Genomic DNA, 15,455 nt, shown 5'->3' with positions numbered 1-15,455 from the left:
TCGTATGAGCAGACATCAGGGCTATAGGAAGTGTGATCGAAGTTCTCTCACTTGAGTAGGCTATTTTGGCGTGACGTCATTTGCAATATGAGGACGTGCGTTATCATGAAACAACAGTTCCCCTTGGCACACCATTTCACTACGGAGTGCTGTCCCATACGCATTCTTTATTTTCTGATGAAAGCCTCCGGTGTTTGTCCTTTTGATGCAGTGGAAAGAATAACTGCACATTGGGGCTATTTGTAATCATTTCGTTGTAACGATACCATGACTCATGTTCCACATTTGTCATATGCACACCAGAAAGGCACGAATGCCGCACTAAGCCCTTGCTGTACGTTGTAGCGTATGTACAGGCATCGGAATCGGTCTACTTTGCATATACGCTGGAACAGCACCCCCAAACAGGTACGCTATTAGCTATTAGCTATTAGCGTTACAGTGCGGTAAACACGAGGTGAACAGTGCCCTTGCCTGAAGTAAATGGAGACAAAAGTGGTACAATATATGAAGAAAACAATTAATTTGAAAACCATTCTACATCATGGAACAAGAATTGAAATTACAACATTAAAATCGAGATATTCTTAAAAGACCATCTATAAAATACAGATAAAAATAACAGAAGAACTAGGTAAAATCAAGCATAAAATACCAGCAGAGTTAAAGAGGGCAGATTAGTGTGACTGTGTGAGTATTCGTAAATGATGGGTGACCTAGCCACCCTGCCCACACTACATTCACGACACACAAATCCTTAAAACACGAAACTCACTTGTCTAGTGATTCAAAATAGAGGTCAAATCCTGTGGAAGACCCAAGCCGTCATACAAAATACAATTAAAAGATACTGTACCAACACCTGTGTTTCACAACTTTGGCACATTGGTGGTACCTCCTGCCATAAGAGGAAACCTTATGCTAATGGGCAATGTTCCTCTCTGTGCCTTATAAGGGCTACTTCTTCCGCTCATCGTGGTCACAGCGAGGTCCTCAGTTTGTTAATAATCTGACGGCTGTAGATACCTCACCAAAATATTAAATACTATTCTTGAATTGATTCCACAAAGCCAACAACACGTTGTCTTTCAGGATCCAGTATGTGATGGCTGCCTACAGTGGACAGAGCAGATCTCAGATCCAGCTTTTGGAGAACTGAACTTCATCCAGAATGTAGAAAATATATGGCTTTTCTTTCCTTCGGCGTTTGTTATCAATTTCGTAAACTTTCTTTTCCTTTGAATATTTGTTCGGTAGCATTCATTCGTGGGCTAAGTTCCATATTACCTGAGTTTTTAAAACGACACATCACTTCACGTATGGACGATATTTTAATAGCAGAAGCCTCTTGGGAAAAACATAATTGTATCCGGCTGAATCTGGAATTACAGTTAACTTAGAAGAAAAATCAGCAATCGGTAGGGCAAAGGTGTAGTTTTTGAGTCACATTATTTCTTCTGAGCGCATTCAGCCGGATCCTGAAAAGTTGGAAGCAATCAGAGGTATTCCTGTTCCGTCCACAAAAGCCAAGTTTGTAATTTTACAGGTGTCTTGAATTTCTTCAGTTGTTTCCTGAATATGCAGATTCTAGTAACTCCAAAACTTTGTTCTATCACTGGCAAAAACACTATTTTGAACTGTGACGAACAGGCACAGTTGGAATTTGCGCCAATCTTAGCTCACCCAGATCTGTCACAGGATTTCTGTCTTAGCACGTACGCTACTAAAGTTGGTCGTTGTGCCCATTTATTTGAAGAAGTTATAGAAAATGGCAATATTCAGAAAACCATCGCTTTTGCTAAGCGTATGCTAACAAAATCCGAGAAAAATTATTACGTCACTGGATTGGAAGCCTTAGCTATCGTTTGGGCATTTGACCAACTTCGTTTCTTTCTTTCTGGCAAACATGTGAAGCTTCATAGTGATCATCCAGCATTGGAATTTCTTATGTCTCCAAAATTAAATCGTGACAGGTTGGAACGTCGGGCATTATTTCTGCAAGAATTTCGCCTCACAATAGTCTACATTCCTGTCACAGAAAACATTGTTGCGGGCGCACTTTCACGTGCACCAGCTGGCATTGTGAAAAGAAACACACGAGCTTAACTTGAGAAAAACTTGAGTATTCTTTACACTCAAGATGTAGCCTTTGAAAACTACGTCACTGCATATTTGAATGACATTGCTCAAGAGCAAGGATCCGATCTGGAAAGGTTTCAAAGTAAATGGCATGAAAAGACACACCCACAGACTCGTCATTATTATCTGGTTAGAAATAAAAAACTCTCTAAACGTTGAATTGTTGATGACACGCTATGGGTATTTTGTCTTCCTGACGATATTGTTAATAAGCTCATCAGGTATATTCATCTCAGATACGCACATTTTGGTTCATGAAAATGTTGTCATATTCTTCGGACGACTTGTTATTTAGAACAACACGGAAACGTCAATTACGAGAGTTGTGTCTACTTGCAAACTTTGTCAGAAAGCTAAACCGTCTACCATCTCACATCGTGGTCCATTGTTCCCTATTATTCCTACTAGATTAAAAGAATTAGCTGCGGTTGATCTTCTGATATCCCTTGTTGAAACACTGAATGGAATTTCGTACGTTTTGGTCGCTGTTGAACTTACTACAAAATTTCTTTCTTTCACAGCATTGCGTAAAGCCACTGGGCGTTCTGCATCCATCGCCTTTGTTAAAAATTTCTTACGTGAAGTTGGACACATTCACAAGGACATTTCAGATAATGGACCGCAATTCAGATCTGCTATTTGGTCACGCATGTTTTGGAACTGTGAAATCAAACCTGTTTTTATTTCATTGTATTCTCCACATCGTAATCCATTTGAACGCATTATGAAAGAAATTAATAAGCTTCACAGACTTTATTGTCACAGGAAGCATGAGTATTGGGACAGATATTTATACTTCTTCCAAAATTTACTGAATGAAATACCTCATGACTCGACGGCTTTACCACGTATTCTTGTGCTGAAGAATGAGGAACCACCGAACAGAATCAGAGAGCTTGTACCTTTTACAAGTACATGTAAACTTCGACATAAAGAAATATTTGATTTGGGTATTAAAAATATAAATTCTGCTGCAGACGAAAGGAGAAAACTACATGGTAAGGCAAATGCAAAGAAACTATACGTTGGTCAAAAATGTTCTCATTAAAGCCCACTCATTGTCACATAAGAAGAAAGATCTGACGTTTGAGTTACGAAGTCTTCCTGGTTTACAATGGACTTTATAGGATGCGATTTATACCAGGTGATAATTGTGTTGAAGTTAAACCCTGCGTACTGATAAAAGTAAAGGATTACACGATATTTCTCATGTAAAACCGTTTATTGAGAAATAATTTTTCACTTCAAATTAGTTACGCTTTGGCACATTTAGAAACTGTTAACGTGCAGCGATGTTTTGAAGTTAACTATCCAGTCCAGTACCTATGGAACATATTAAGACAGTAATTTTGTGAGTACACTTTTATAGGGAACACACGACACAGCCTTATTGTGAGTACATTTTCGCTTGTCAGTTGCACGATTACGCCACAACTGTAATGCTCACGTTCTTGGAACATATACTGCTAATGAGGTCTTATGACAACATTTTGGTTTACTAGAAAAGACATTTTTAATTAAAGTACTTTCTGATAAGTCAGAGATGACACAGTATTTGGTTTGTTTGACAGCTACACGATTATATTACGACACTATTAATGAGTGACACAATTTTCATTATTGATTTTACACTGTATCTGTTTTATGCTTGCACAGTTTTTCTACATTCTTCTGGAAAGTAAAACACATTCTGGTTACGACTTTAATGGCATGGCTACAATGAGACACTTATTTTCATAACACAAGAATACGTTACAGTACAGTACTTTCAAGATCATGGCAATGAACGTAATAACTACGACACTTACACGCATACCACTTTACTGTTGTATATGGCAAGGTAAGTACAATGATTTCTGGAGAACTTTGCTTATGAACGAGGATAACTACGACACTTGGCACATTTTTACCGTTAAGTTATGACAGAGGTTTCCTTACACAACAAGTAAAGTTTGGCGCTACATGACACACATTTGAGTGATTACTTTTTGTAACTGAAACATTATTAGAAATATTTTTGAACTACAATGATACAGAGAAAATATCGGTGATATTTTACATTCTGCACTTTTAATCTGTAAGATCTGAGGTATAATTACATTATCTTTCAAGGCGGTATGCCGACTTTGTGTACCATGCATGTGGCAAGTGCAAGGAGCCCTAGCTAATGTGGTATTTGCTTATACAGTTTTAGACATGCGTACCATATTTCTGTAACATAAAATTACACTTCTATCTGGTCATTTAACAGAGTGAAATGAACATTTTTACTACTTCACTGGTACAAGTCTACATAATTACCCATTTGGATTACTTTGCATTTAAAAAAATGTACTTTGTCTGCATTTTGTGGTGTTCACATATATTTTCGGAACCATTGTGATACTGCGAGGGCTTTGAGTGATGTATATTGTAGGGGATCATTATTTTTGAAGCACGTTTGATGTACATGACACTACTGAAACAAGCAGAGTTTTTTTTTATTAGAGGTTTTGAGATTATTGAAGGAAGCTACGACGATTTTTAAATTTGATTGATGTGTTATGATGATATTATTACGATGACATTGTGTATTATGATATTGAGATATGGTTATGATCAACAAGGGATACTATATAACGAATATGATTATGCTACATGTTTATAATGATGAAATATTGAAGAAGTATCGAGAAATATGTATATGTGTAATAAGGCAATGAATAATGATTAGGGTTTAGGGACTCTGGTTTGTGGAAAAGAATGTTGGAAACCAAGAATTATATATATGAATGTGAGTACCAGAATGCGGACGGAAATTTTTGGACACTGTTATTGACGACATTTCCTTTCTACACAGTTCACCTGTAATTTTTCAACCTGTGAAATTATTTTATTTTTGGGAAGCTGTCATTGTAGTTGAAACTGCTGTCATTAATATTTTGGTAATGAGTACATATGACGTTGACGTAATGCTCTGCTGTGTTAGGGTGAGCGCTACCAGACTTGAAATATACCAATTGTTATATAGCCTTACAACTTTACTGCTGCTGCCACTTCAGCCGCTTTCAAGCTGGCCGCATTCTCGCAAGCGCTCGCATAGCTGTAGAAAAGAGAGGCCATAGACCTCGTTATTGACATTTCTTTGCGGAATACACCACAAACACAACATACACTACTACTCGTAAACATTTGATAAAATTTTGAAGTTTGAACTTCACATCTGATTATAACAAGTGTCTACCTATGAGAGTTGAGGGAATTTCAACTGACTTATGAAATGCCACATGGCTTATGAATGATGATTTTATGTTTTGTTTTGTACATATCCGTTTATTTATTTATCTTTTTTGACATCTCGTTTCTGGCTGCCCTGCAGCATTGGTTTTATAAAATAAAATTTAATACATATTCTTATGTGAACACTGTCTATCAACAGACCCATTAAACAATAATTTCATGATACACATTCTTAAAAAGGAGCACTTAGAAAGGAAAGAACACTAAGAAGGAGAAGGAACTAGTAACAGGAACTTAATATATAATTTTCTTTTAAAGCACTTGGCAATATTTTTGGTAGAAGAAGTTGTTGCGGTGCACCACTTTAGTATTAAGATGTGACACAGAACCATTGCACTTCCTGTAGGAGACAGTATAGATCTTGTTCCCTGTGCTACAGCTTTGCATACATTTGATGATCACAGATGCACACATGCTATTGTAAGCTTACACATATATTTCCTTCATCTGCATTGCTGCCTTTACTGTAATATTTTTTTCTCCTTCTGCTTTGTCATGATTAGGTACAAGTTATTGTATTTGCTGCTGCTATTTGCCAGGCAGTGTCCTACTGACTTTTACTTTGAATTACTGTGCTAAGCCAGTTTTACCACTGATTTATTTTTCTTTTCTGCTGCATATTGCCTTATGTTAGTTGTAAAGTTACATTTGATTTGCTTATTTAGATATGCTGCTGCTTGCTTTGCCAGTTGGCATTTTTGTGTTGTTGTTTGTGTTAATTTTTTGTGCTTCTTTTGAGTCACAAAGTCTTTCTGGTTTATAATGGACCTTATAGGATGTGACATATAATGGATGATAATTATGTTGAAGTTGAAACTTCTACTATATAAGAAAATGAGTTGTGATAAGTGGGGAAGAAATGCATTGAGAAGTTATAAGGAAAAGGTCTGATGAAAGAGTATTCAATAATGAGGTAAAATAGTTTTGAAAGAGGAAATGAACAGATGTAAGTAGGGTGTAGTGACAACTGGTTTAGGTAGGATTTTTTTGGAAATGAATGATGAGGTAAGAAGAATATGGAAGTATAAGCAGTGGTTGAAAGTATAAATACAGATAGCGTGCTTAGGTAGGATTTTTGTGGAAACAAATGTTGAAAAGAGGTCTGCGAGAATTAAATGAAGTTTTGGTTGGAAATGAAGTAGTTTTGGTTGACAGTAAAGGACGTATGAGCATGAATGATATTACCAAAAAGGGAAAAGTGAAACATAGGTATAAAATGCAGAACTCAAGTACCGAAATATCAAATGTTACACTTACACTTGCACTTTGACACATTTACTCTTGAAAACAGACCCTGTCCTTTTCTTTTGTGTTATTCCAATGTGTTTATGTGTACCCTTGTGTCTCAGTGTTATTCCTATCTCTTTTTGTTTACTTGATAAGATAAATTTGGTAGAATTTTCTTCCTTTTAATACTAGGCTGCATTCACTACGATGGGGAATACTGTTATTCTCAAACTTAATCTCTGTTTTTGTACCATGTTCTTTACTTTAGGAAGATGTTCAGACATTGTGTATTCCGTTATGCTTTCTTTTAATATTCATGTGTCAAGCTAATGTTTCTACTGATATTCTCATTTTTCATTTATTTACTTATGTCATAATTCCTGTAATACTCATGTATATGCTTATTTCTATTCTTTTTGTAAAGCCTCTATTACTACAAATGTTATTTATATTATCATGTTATTTACTATAATGATGTTTTATTTATATTTTTAATTGTATTGTTATGCTTTAAAATTGTAATTGTATAGACACCAGTTCTCCAATTTAGGTAAATAGTAGGGATTATTTTTACTGCACACATTTGCCTGTTGATCACACTCAGAGATTATATGACTGTGTTAGAGCTTGCACATGTGCATAATTCAGCAAGAGACTTGCTAACAGCATTGCTGGTTGTAAGGATAACGCAAAAAAAAAATTGTGAGTGCGCAAGTGTTGGTCAGGGACTTATAATATGCATCAATACTGACGACACAGTGGTGGCTCATGGACTTGCTTCAAATGTGATTCCGCTTGTGCACAGTCACAATGGATGACTGCTGGCCATCTATACAAGGACTGCAATGGATCTGCACCTTTAGTGGCCCACTACTATCATAATCTCTACTAAGACTACTATGGGTCTGCTCTGTGGTCACCCACCAATACTACCAATACTCTTCAAGACTTCGACTGATACTGCTGCAGATCTGCTTTGTTGTCACCCATTACCAATCTTACGATATCACTTCAGAACCTTATGTCAAAAGTCAGCATTGTGTTGACATGTGGAGGACAACACTACTTCTTCAAGACTGCATGGTTGGCTACTGCTTGTTTGTGCATTTTCATATACTGCTCACCCTTTGTGCGTAAAACTGGGATACACTTCTCTTCTGATGAATTATTAGGACTGTCTTTAGGGACTGTGAGGAGAATTTTTGCTTTATTGACCAACAGCATATTACTTAACTTTTATGAGCATCTGCTCCATTTGATATTGTTAATATAAAAATAGTCTTGGCCACTGCCCAAAACATTTTGTAAAATCTTTTGAAGGCAGCGGAGGGGCTATAAAAATAGTCTGTTTGGACTCTTTTGAGTTTATTACTGGAAGTCATGTTGTTAGTGTATAGCAGTCAGATTGCATTGGGGTTGTATATTGTGAGTAGAAAATGAATAGGATAAGTTTGAGTTGTCTTTGTCAGGAAAAATTCCGTAGGACAGTGTTTCAAAAAAATGTTCAAATGTGTGTGAAATCTCATGGGACTTAACTGCTAAGGTCATCAGTCCCTAAGCTTACACACTACTTAACCTAAACTATCCTAAGGACAAACACACACACCCATGCCCGAGGGAGGACTCGAACCTCCGCTGGGACCAGCCGCACAGTCCAGACCGTTTTTAATAATCAAAAAATTAAAAGGTAGTTTCAATGGTTCAGATCAAGATTTTTTAATTGTGGAGAGTAGTGGAGGGGTGTAAACCACAAGTTTGGCCAGATAGTAGTTTTATTTGTCTCTTGTGGGCTTATTGAGGGATGGTTCCAAAGTTAGATGCACGTCGAGGTTTAGTTGAAGATGTTTCAGCGCTCTTTTTAACTGGATAGAGTGGTTGTATATTGTAACGCAGATGCTATGGAGACAGGTGATTCATCCTATGGTTATTGCCTGTGTTTCAGAGGCACTGATCTTGAAAAGTCATTGGTTACACAAGGATGTAAACTGATTGAGATGATTTTGGAGGGATCGATTGTATTTCTGGAGTGTAGGGTAGAGGGCGAGGAATGTGGTGTTATCAGGAAGGAGATGATTTGTGTATATCAGCAGTGCATAGGAAGTAATGGAGAGGAAAGAGGACAGAGCCTTTGGGCACTCCTGTAACGAGATGGAAGGTATGGTAATTGGTATTGTTAATAGTGAGAAGGGATTGCCGATTAAATGAGTGGGTAGTGATATAAAGGGTTACAAGGGTGATGAGAAAAAATGGGGTACATATTTTAAGGAGTCGATAGGTGATGAAGTCGTGCGCAGGCAATGTGTTGCAATTTCTGTGAAGTACTTGTTTCGTGTCTTATGCTACTATTGGTGTATTTAATTCTGTTTGTGGTATGTCATCCAAATACCGGAAGCTGGAAGTCAGGGGTGGAACAGCATTGTTAGTACATTCGTAGATGGCAGGGAACAGAAAGTAACAAAACGAGGGCCATCAGGGATGGACAAGATGGTGAAGAGGTTGTATGCAGAGTGGTCAACTTTGCTCAAGTTGTGAGGGATGGTTGCTGTGGAGAAGCGGGTAGTGAGATATGGGGTGAACCTGTAAGTCGATGGAATGCTTTCCAGTACTTGGAAGAGTTTAACAGAAGTGTAGCATCGAGTCTTGTGAACGTCTGGCGGTAGTTCCGGCGATTTCTTGCATTTAATAAATTCCTGATGTGCAACTTGTAAGCGTATCTTGCTCGTGAGTCTGCAAGAAGGAAAAATATAAGTGATGGGATTCTTGGAAGAGGAGTAAACCTTACAGGGGGAGAGTGGGATGATGAGCATGTTTGATATCCATAGGAATGTGGGTGAATATAGCGTCTGACAAAGCCTGCTGCAAGAACGATGTGGCATGAGTGATATCGCCAGGTTACTGGAGGGTCAGAGGGTGGCTCGCAACCTGAGTTTCCGTGGATTCCTAGTAGGCATTCCAATTGGTTGAGTCGTTGTCAGAGAACTCTTGGATGGAGATTGGGATGGGTTGCAGAGGTATGAGGCTGTGTGAGGAGATAAAGAGGATTATAGTGGGTCGAGAACTTATGCAATGAGGAGTCCAAGGAGATCGGGGGATTCCTTTACGACATCTGGAGTGGTGTTGCTTTCAGGATTGGTTTAGTGTGAGATAGGGGACTATATCACCCTGCAGGTGGTCGTTAAGCTGACGCCACTGCTGAAGTTCTGTGAGGAACCTAATATGGATATTCTGGTCAGCGGCAATAAAATGTAGCAGAGGTTGAAAATACTCTTATACGCCCACCTTCAGGTGTTATTAGTTCGTGCTGTGATCCGAAGTGCCACAGTGGACTAGTACAGGTCGCGGTGTATTATCAGCGAGCGCAGAGCTCAGTTGCAGATTCCTCCGCTAGGACTGTTTGTAATAATATATAGGTGGGAAATGTACGATCTATATGGGTGAGGAAGTCATAGGGGATATGGTGATTAGGTCAGATATAAATGGTCGGACAGGTAACGGTTAGGGTTTGAAAAAGAAGCTAATAGTGAGGTGTTCGGCGGGAGTAACAAGGGTTGTGGCGGAACAGGAATGCTCTTGTGGTGGCCAATTCAATGCGTCGCCTCTTGCTAGGGGAAAAGGGTTATCTGTGCTGTTGCGGATGTAGGGAGAAGTTTGGTGTGTTTGGTTAGAGGAACGTTTAATTGAAGTTGGAGGTATGAAGGTTGTGTTGAGCAGGATGTGTATTAAAAGAGTTTTCTTGAGGTATAGGGAGCGAATATTGAATAGTACTGTCGCGTCATTATAAAGGATAAGAGTGGTTTGTGATGATGAGGACTAGAGGAGATTTAGACAAGGACGTCGAGGCGAATTTGATTACAGGGGTCACAAACACATGTGTGTTAATCTGGCTTTTCCATAATTGAGACAATTTGCTTGTTATTTCACTGTTATATAGAACGGTCCCAACGGCCTTGCTGCAGTGAAAACACTGGTTCCCGTCAGATCACCGAAGCTAAGCACTCTCGGGCAGGGCTAGGACTTGGATGGGTGACCATCGCTTCTGCCGAGCGCTGTTGGCAAGCGGAATGCGCTCAGCCCTTGTGAGGCAAAGTGGGGAGCTACTTGATTGAGATGTAGCGGTTCCGGTCTCGTAAACTGCCATACGGCCTGGAGAGCGGTATGCTGACCACATGCCCCTCCAGATACGCATCCAGTGACGCCTATGAGCCGAGGGTGACACGGCGGTCTGTCAGTACCGTTGGGGCTACATGGCCTGTTCGGGAGGAGGGAAATATAGAACGGTCGGTAAATGACTTGGTGCGATATGCCAGAAGTAGCGCTTTGTGTTAACAATATGTAGGAGGTCATGCAAAAAGTAATGCTTCCGAATTTTTATTCTAATATCGGTTGAGGTATTACATGTCATACTTGTTACTCATCCGATTATTACTCACTGTCGAAGCAAGTTGCAATCCACTGCCGCTAGTGTGTAAAATGGCGATGTCTACCGTAACTACAGGGTGACCATTATTGAACTATGTGAAGAAAAACGCTAAATTAGTTACAAACTACGACGTGCACATACTTTATTCAACATGCAAACGTCACTACAGATATTCGGATTTAGGTTGTGACATGTTCGGTATGCATACCATAATTGGCGGTGATGTTGCGCAGATGAATAGCGAAGTTCCGCATGACCCGCTGAAGTGTCGGAAAATCGATGCTGTCGATGAGCTCCTGAATAGCTGTTTTCGGCTCAGTGATGGTTTTGGGATTACTGCTGTATACGTACAAAAAGGAGTCGCATGTGTTCTGGATCCGGAGGATATGGCGGCCAATGGAGGCCCATGCCAGTGGGCTCTGGGTACCGCAGAGCCAGAATGCAGCCCCTAAGTGCTCCTCCAGGACTTGAAACACTATTCTGCTGCGATGGAGTCGAGCTCCATCTTACATGAACCATATCTCGTTGAAATCAGGTTCACTTTGCATAATGGGGTTGGAATCATCCTTCAAAACCTTTACATACGGTTCGGTAGTCTCCGTGACATGAAGGAATATCGCACTGATTATTCCACGCCTAGACGTTGCACACCACACAGTCAAACCTTAAGAATGAGGGGACTTTTCGATCGCGAAATGTAGATTCTCTGTCCCGAAAATGCGAGAATTTTGATTATTGAAGAAACCAACCAAATGAAAGTGGGCCGACAACAATAAGACGCGTGAGCATACTAATTCCCATCACGTCCCGCGGCCAACCGTGCAATTCGAACGTCCTAACGCGAACTGCTCGAAAGCTATGACGATTTTATCTCTTGTTTTTGGTCATCACTCTTCTGACTTGTTTGATGGGGCCCGCCACGAATTCTTCTCCTGTGTCAACCTCTTCATCTCAGAATAGCACTTGCAACTTACGTCCTCAATTATTTTCTGGATGTATTCCAATCTCTGTCTTCCTCTAAAGTTTTTGCCCTCTACAGCTCCCTCTAGTACCATGGAAGTCATTCCCTCATGTCTTAAGAGATGTACTATAATCCTGTCCCTTCTCCTACTAAGTGTTTTCCACATATTCCTTTCTTCTCCGATTATGCGCAGAACCTCCTTATTTCTTACCTTATCAGTCCACCTAATTTTCAACATTCGTCTGTAGTACCACATCTCAAATGTTTCGATTCTCTTCTGTTCCGGTTTTCCCACAGTCCACGTTACACTATCATACGATGCTGTACTCCAGATGTACATTCTCGGAAAATTCTTCCTAAAATTAATGCCGATATTTGATATTAGTAGACTTCTCTTGGCCAGAAGTGCCCTTTTTATTTTGGATGTTCTCCTTGCTACGTCCGACGTTGGTTATTTTACTGCCTATGTTGCAGAATTCCTTAACTTGATCTACTTTGTGACCATCAATCCTGATGTTACATTTCTCCCTGTTCTCATTTCCACTATTTCTCATTACCTTCGTCTTCCTTCGATTTACTCTCAGTCCATACTCTGTACTCATTAGACTGTTCATTCCGTTCTCATATAGTTGAATAATTGTCACCCTGCGTGTCGGTGTGTGGGACATGGCGTGCTGTAATCGAGTTTCTGAAAACACGAATTCGAAGAGTTCGCGCCCACATGGAGCACTCTCTCCTTCAGCGTGACAGTGCCTTACCACCCACGAGTGCTGCGACATCTGCAACAATCGAACACCTTGCGTTCCCTGTAATCTATCATCTTCCTTAATGTCCTGACTAAATCCCATACAATTTTCGTCTGTTTCCAAAACTTAAAGAAAATCTTCGAGAACTTCACTTTGGTAGAGGTGAAAGCAGAGATGTACTTGAGGCTCCGTTAACAAAGTCAAAAATTCTATAATGATGGTATCAACAAATTTGTCCTTCTTTGAGAAAAATGTGTTAGCCGCCAGATTAACCATGTTGAGAAATAAATATGTACACATGTAGAATAAAGATGAATAATGTTAATAAGTTTTTTTTATTTAAAAAGCTTTAAGGGTTTTCGCATAAACAATTGAGAGACATTAGTTTTCAGCACAGCCTCTTACATCATAACAGTGAGTTCACTCAAAGACGATTGTCCCGTAGAGGCTCATGAGTGACGATTTCCATCATTGGCTTCCCAGGTCACTTCTAAAATTGAAATGGTTGTGTTGGAAAAGAAATTACGAGACTGCTGATTTATAGAACTTCCAACACTGCACAGGTAAAAGAGCCGCTCATGTAAACGGCAGTCACACCAAGAAACGAATCCAGCGTGTACTCAGTAAGATGGCCAATGAATTTCAGCCGATGGTAGAAGAGACCCTGTCGACGGTTGTTAAAAACGCTTGGTGCGACATCCCAGAAGTAATAATTTGTGTTGAAAACCAATTATATCACTATCTGATCGTTTGCTAACGATTCCATGTCCTTGGATGAACATAAACGTGCGTTTGACGGGTCATATTTTATTGCAGTATTTGTCCGAAATATAGGTGCAATGTGACTGCAACACAAGGCGATTTAGATGTGTGATGGGGCAGTATTGTTGATGTTCCTGGGTGCCGCAAGCAGCTGCCGACGCTTTGCTGAGGGGTGCTGGTGTTGCCCATCAAGGATGGAGAATACTTGGTCTTGCTGCGCAGTACGTACGCCTCTCCTTGTCTGTAAATGCTTCCCTCTGGCTGTCACCATTGTTTCCTGTCTCTCTCATCGACGGCGCTGCGGTCATGTGTCTGAGTGAAAAGAATATCGTTTCTCTTTTGTTTGAAATTTTGCGCCTGTAAATACAACCACCTATTGTTAGTTTTTTGTGATTGTGTTTGTAGTGCACAGTAATGGCAAAGCGAACAAACGAGGAAACTACGAATATCGTAAATGCGATTCATCCACGACGATAGCTATGGGACGTCGAAGTAATGTAAACAAAGACCAAAATCTAAAAAAGGACAAAGGAAATTTGAACGACAGAATTTTGTTCTGCAGATGCGGCAATTAAAGTCAAAACTATAATAGAATCTTCGAAGGTATGAACTCTAAATACCAATGTATTTTTTAATAAGACGAGAATGAGGACTTACACATCATCTACAGTACGTTGTTTCATCCAACAGATATTTTTAAGATCGTTTTCCTGTTCACTTTTTATTTATCTTTTTCCATGTATATAGCAGAAGAAAGATTAAAGTGTAATTTAATACTTGCTTAAACAAGTCAGTTTAAAATTTAACCGTCCAGTTTTGTTTACTTAACAGTATAAGATGAAATATAAGATATTGGGTTATATGTAATATCTATATTTTTCAGAGGCATTCAGCAAGAGGATTGGAGCCAGATTACTCAATGACTAAAACATTCGAGATTCACTGTGATCGTTCGTTAACTATTCTCTTAATAGGGAAAGAAACTCTCTTTGTCAGTACAAAAATCGATGTATCTTAATTCCTACATATTTTTAGTCCAAGTAAAGTGAACTGGCCTTAGTGAAACACAGTCACAGTTATTATACTTTGGTCTACAGAAATAAGCTCTTTCCACACATTTTCGAATATTCTGCGACGGCTTCAAAGATTTATTGAGGATGGACAAAAGCGGTAATTTTGGTTAAGAACATGCTGGCTCCTAAAAGTGTGAAAGACTTTTTGACTTCATTTTCTTTTCATTGTCGACAGACACATCGAATAAGGCCAACAGAAAGATGTTTCCTGCTTGAATTCGCTGTTTTGACCAACTGAAAGGAATAGAAAACAAACTTTTGAGTTTCATTGAAGATGCCGATCAAACCTCTGCTGGAGTGACTGATTTGCTGCTGTGAAGCTTAGATATACACAAATTGAATGTAAAAAAGGTTTCCGCTTCTCAGTAAGAATAAGAAATATTATAAAGGCGTATTGCACTAATCATATACTCCCCAATGCAATTAATAATGAGACCGATAAATTATATGTCGATGTGGAAAACACAGTTCTATAATTTATGATCATTTCACTGATTCTGCAAAAAGAAGAGAGGAACAGAATTGTTTTTTCCAGTTCGTGGAACTGGGATGGGTAGACATACTGAGACCTGTGCCCACAAGATAGCTTTCTTTGACTACAGCTGTAAACAGGATTCTTCCGAACTGGGATGCCATCACGAGTTCTTTCCAAAGTATTGCTGAGTATCCAAAATTAATGGGGTAAATTTTTCTGAATGAAAATCCCGAGCAAGACATCATACCAGAAATATACGTCCATTTTTTGAGCAATGTTGGAAATTTGGTGCATAATGAACTTTAGGAAGTTCTGATTTGAGGGTCTTGGATACCTTTAAACAAACGTGTCTTCTAACTGATAAACAGAGGCA

This window comes from Schistocerca nitens, chromosome 7, assembly GCF_023898315.1.
Source record: "Schistocerca nitens isolate TAMUIC-IGC-003100 chromosome 7, iqSchNite1.1, whole genome shotgun sequence".
In the NCBI taxonomy this organism is placed as follows: domain Eukaryota; kingdom Metazoa; phylum Arthropoda; class Insecta; order Orthoptera; family Acrididae; genus Schistocerca; species Schistocerca nitens.
The sequence above is the reverse complement of the archived record's forward strand: the minus strand, read 5'-3'. Positions refer to the sequence as shown.